Source organism: Coffea arabica, chromosome 9c, assembly GCF_036785885.1.
Source record: "Coffea arabica cultivar ET-39 chromosome 9c, Coffea Arabica ET-39 HiFi, whole genome shotgun sequence".
Classification (NCBI taxonomy): Eukaryota; Viridiplantae; Streptophyta; class Magnoliopsida; order Gentianales; family Rubiaceae; genus Coffea; species Coffea arabica.
Window position 1 is genome coordinate 31,756,498 of NC_092326.1, and position 5,307 is coordinate 31,761,804.

General features: G+C 38.8%; 1 non-coding gene across 1 annotated transcript; it reads left to right on the plus strand.

Annotated features, from left to right (window-relative positions):
• The first annotated feature begins 4,986 nt into the window (after positions 1–4,986).
• LOC113710770 (small nucleolar RNA Z122) lies at positions 4,987–5,087 on the plus strand. Its single transcript, XR_003452955.2, has one exon. It is a non-coding gene; the product is annotated as a small nucleolar RNA Z122 (small nucleolar RNA).
• The last annotated feature ends 220 nt before the right edge of the window (positions 5,088–5,307 follow it).

Sequence of the window (5,307 nt, forward strand, 5' to 3'; positions counted from 1 at the left end):
TTGGTCGGGTCAACAAGCGAGAGGCGTCAGCTATCAAATTATACGGTGGCAGACAAAGAAATAGGCAAGTTTAATGCTGAATACGGACGGGTGTTCCAAAGGCAACCCAGGTTGAAGTGGTGGGGGAGGGATATTGCGGGATTCTTCGGGCAGCCCGGTATTCCCTTACTCAGCATTCTTTGGGAGAAGATTCAGTTTGCACGCGGAAGCTCTGGCAATGCTAACGGGGCTGCAGCTATGTATAGAGAAGGGTTTTAGCAGTGTTGACATTCAATCGGATTCTCAGGTCTTGGTGGGGATTGTACAACGCCGCTTTCGATGCCCGTGGCAGATTCGTTGAGAAATAGAGCAGATCTAGCAAATGGTGGGAGATGTGACAAGGGTTTCTCATTGTTTCCGAGAGGCTAATCGTGTGGCGGACATTCTGGCTAACGAGGGTGTTTATCATGAACAACGTGCCTGTACTGCCTATGAGCATATCCACAGTTATCCAAAGCTAGCTATGGAGGAATCCCGCCTGGATAGGCTAGACATGTCAGCTGTTAGGAGGACATCAAGGGGGGAGATTGACCGCTGATATTCAATGATCATCCTTTATGTGACGCCCCGAAAAAAAAGAGTTTGAGAACCCGTAAAAACCCTAATCTTTTCCGAGGGTTTTATTTCCTTTAATAGCATGTTTTCTGCATTTCCTGGCTTAGGAAATTTTCCTGAGGAATTTTTATGAGTAATTATAGTTTTTAGATGATTTTTCTAGCCTTGGAGAGTTTTTGGAAAATTAAGAGTATATAATGGACGTGGGACCCACTAGTGCGAAAAGTTCGGAAAAATTCGGCCAATAAGGTTAAGTTTCGGATACTGTGTAAAATTTACCGGGTGTTATTAGATATTTAGAGGTGCCAAGTGCATAGGTGTGAGAAAGACAAAAAGGTTAGGCATGACATTAATGAAAGGGACAAGTGTCTTGACATGTGTCACTTGGAGATTAAATCCTACAATTGACTTACTATTCAACCTTTTACCAATTACTAAATAAAACCAAAAATTGACCAAATATCTTCCATTTTTCTTCAAGCTTGGCTGAATTTCTCTCTAGGAAAGGAAGAAAGAAAACCTCTTCAACTTCTTGATTCTCTCTTGCTCAAATCCAAGAATTCAACCATCTAAACTTGTTTTTGTTCCATAGAAACACTTAAGGGAGTGATAGTGAGTTGTTTGGTGGAGTTTCTTGGAAAGTTAAGGTGACCAATAGCTCTCTCTCTCTTGTTCTTAAGGTAAGTTGTGAAGAATCACCCTTCTTCTTTAATTGATGCTTAAATCATGATTAGTGGTGGTATAAGGTGCAACTTTATGGATTATTTCTTGGTTTTGGTTGAATTGGTGAAATTTTATAATTTTTGGGGATTTTTCTGTTTTCATATGAGTATGATTATGTGGTCATGTATGATGATTGGAAATGATGTTTAAGGACTCTATGAGGTGGAAAAAGTGGACAATTGCAATCAATTTCTGTTTTGGACCAAAAATTGAAAAATTAGGGTTCTTGATTCTTCATTCTGCCCGAATTTATATCTCATAGTTAGAGGCCGAATTGGCCTTGGCTTAAAACATGAAAGTTGTAGGTATTGATGTGTTTGAGGTGCCTACAAAATTTCAGGTCATTTGGATTAGTGTAGAGTGAGATATGGCGTTTTTACTGTTGCTGTTCTGGGTTGATCAGAATGCGAAAACTGCACTTGTAATTGGCCATTTTGACTGGAATTGCTTTGGATTTGGATGTTGGTGTCTTCTGATGAAATATAGCTGAATGTCTTAGCTACCATATGCCTTTGGAATCAATGCATTTGGACCTGTATAGACCGAGTTGTACTGATTACAGTTTTGTGTGATTTGTAAACCTGCAATTACGATTCAGGTTGTGGTATTCTGCATTTTCGACCTAGTTGTGCTAAGATCTGGACTGAGTGACCTTCTACATTGTTGTAGCCCTGGTTCTTAGCTTCGAAACGGTGGGTCTTACACCCCCATCCGACAATCGTAGCGCCTTTGGTACCATTACCGCAAAATGACGTCAAAACTGTTTTTCTGGTTTTGAGCTTAACCTTCATTTCCGGACTTTTCCCTAGCTTGACTTGTCTTTGTACTACTTGGAGCTTGCTGAATGGATATTAGATGAACTTATTTGTGTGACTTTGGGACTGGCTGAAGTAATAATGAAGCCATGATGGCTGGAAAAGTTAGCAAATGTAGGGGAAGTGCTGTCCGAACTTTGAAGGGACTTGTTTGCATTGGGTTTGTGATCTAAGGCTTGGATTTGAGCAAGGCAATGTTATATGATGGATGGTTTCTGAGCCGTGGAGGTGAGTGACCCCAAACTATTGTTAAAGCTTCTTATGAACCGTTTCTTGCACTATTTACTTGATTGCATATCATGAGTGCTTGCATGTGGCCCATGACATGTTTTGGCTTAAATGAGTGCTTGGAATTCGTGTGCTGAACACCAACGTCTCCACCTCTGTGTACTGTTCATCTGGAGCAAATGGCTCCCCACTGACTGTTTACTGTTAAATGTTTGTTTGGAGTGTTGGGTGTTTAAGTACAACGATTTCGCTGGCTCACGAGAGCAATAAGTGTACATTTGATCTTGAAATCATGACATCACTGAAATGAACGACTGTGAAACTGAATTGATTACTGATTTTAATGGTTACTCGCTGAGCTTCTAACTCATCTCAAAAATGTTTTATTCCCCTCCACAGGGCTCGAGATGAAGGAAGTGCTTGTAGCACGTATTCATGTGACCGGATGGATTATCTCACGTATGGTTTGAGTTTTGGATTTCTTCTTGTGTAATAGTTGTTATTAGGGATTGTATGAACGTTTGGACTTAAGTGGGTTCGTGATATGTAATTCTTGGAGAATTTGATGCATATTTGATTTTTATATTGTAATTTAATTGAGGACTGTAGTGAACGACTGAGTCCCGGCGAGAGTTGGGCAGGCGACCCGCCGAACCCTTTGGTACGCCCTAGGGGGAGGTGGGGCCGTTACACTTTAGATTGACTGGAAGAGCTGAAGTTGAAAAGGAAAGATTTAATCTTAGTTTCAGATATTAAATGTTTAAAATTTTTACTATGATGCAAATTTGTTGTTGAATTGTGGGTTGCTGGTAGAGAGTTTCATCCTTTTATAAGGGGAAACTCTGCCGAAATTTTTAAATAATAATAATAATAATAATAATAATAATAAAGATATTAACTATTTTTGTTTCATTTAAAAAAAAACCTTAAAAAATTTAAAAAATTTTTAAACTATATATTTCAAAATACACAAAACAATTTTCCTTCCTGCTTTTTTCTTCTTATCCCCACATCAATCCATCGCCACCTCCGACGTCGATCATCTCTTCCAACGCCGCCCATCTCTTCCAGTAGAGGTAAGTTTTTTTTCTCTCTCTTCTCTCTTTCCCTGTCCCTCTCCTCCTTCCTCTCTCTCCTCCTCCCCTTCTCTCTTCCTTTTTTCCCTTCTTCTCCACTCTCCCTCCCCCACTCCCTTGCGCAATTTGGTCGCATGATCTATGCAGGGGGGAAGGTAGTAGGATAGGAAGAGAGGTGGCGGGGAAGAGGGGCGGAGAGGGGAGGGGAGGAGGAGAGTGAGAGGGAGAGAGGAAAAAGCAAAAAAAAATAAAATAAAATCCTACTACTGCTAGCGTTGGTTGCCGATGGAGGTTCCGGCCCTGGTGGCCAGCAATTGATGAGGCGAGGGAGAAGAAGTGGAGAGGAAAGAAAAATAAAAGGCAAAAAAAGAAAAAGAAAAGTAAAGAAAAAGTTTTACATCTTACAAATTTTTCCTACAACTTCTACAGTTAATTACAGTAAAATTTTAGACAAATATTTAAAAAATTCATTTGCCAAACGGGGCCATGATACGTTTGATCGATTAAAAAACAATGCACTTTGTAGATTAATACTATCATATTATCATGTAGCTGATTTTATATGATACTCTGGCCTTTTTCATATAGCCCTTTTTATCCCAATTTTTTTTTGGCTCCCTATGGTTGAGAGTCCATTTACTTGCTGAATAATAATTTCTTCCAAAGAAAACATGATACTCAAACTATATAATGGGTTAGGCTGCATATGGTGGTCATGTGCCAAATGGACACTACTCGAGAAGTTGTTAACTATGAAACTAGTTTTGTATTTTTGAAAAACTTTCCTGTAGATTTTAAATAACTTTTTAAATCAATTTTTGGATAAGGTGTTTTTAGCATATCTTTAGAGCTTTTAACTCTTTCTTCTTTGTATTTTTTGAAAAAATACCACACTCTCCCGAGTCTTCCCTACCATGCTGGCTAATCATCGACCCTACTACCTTCCGATGAAGGGAATTTCACCATTTTCGGCCCTAAACTTTTATATTAAAACCAATTTCACCCTTTATGATTTTTTTTAGCCAATTTAGTCATTCGACTGTTTTGAAGTCTCCAATGAAAGACTTTTGCGGCGGCCACACCACACTTCACATATTCTGTACAACCGATGATGGGTATATCTGTCATTTTAAATTAAATTCTTTAATTTAAACGGACTTCTTCTTCTCCGATGGAAATCTCATCCCATTCACTAGAAATTTGCACAAACTCTCTCCCACGCACACTCAAATCATGAAACAAAATTCACAAGAAAAAAACAAAAAATCAAGAGCTGAGTAATATCGTACATCTACTTATTAGTGCGACTGACAATTGGGTTTGCAGGGGGAAGGGCACTGAAGAACCAAAGTGTTAGCGGCCATGTTTTCAGAAACAAGACCAACTCATGGAGATCGGATTTCCACGCATTTTCTCTTTCCGCCCCCATTTTTGATGGGTAGGGGGTGCGCTTCTCGCTTCTACTTGAGCGGCTAATCTGGGATTTAAGTTTTACAGTGTTTGTTTTCTCTTTAACTTTATATTAATGTTGCATTGAAATAATTGGGCAGTTTGGGAAATGATGAGACTGTTAAACCATGTTTGTTCGGAGGTTCTATTAGATTATCTGGGCTATGCTGAACAATCTTTTGCACATCAGTCTGATTCTAAACACCTTTAATATTTTGACCACTATTAAGGGAAAACAAATCAATTACTTCAACTTCCATTTGTTTTTTTTTTTAAAATAGGGGTTTTATCTTATTTTTTCTCTGTCTCCAATTTCAGCAGAAAATTTGACATTTTGGCGTGCATGTTTTAGTAGTTACCCGTTTTGTTTCTTTTAGTTTCCCAGTTTTTTTGATAGTATATTTTGCCAGTTCACTACACCT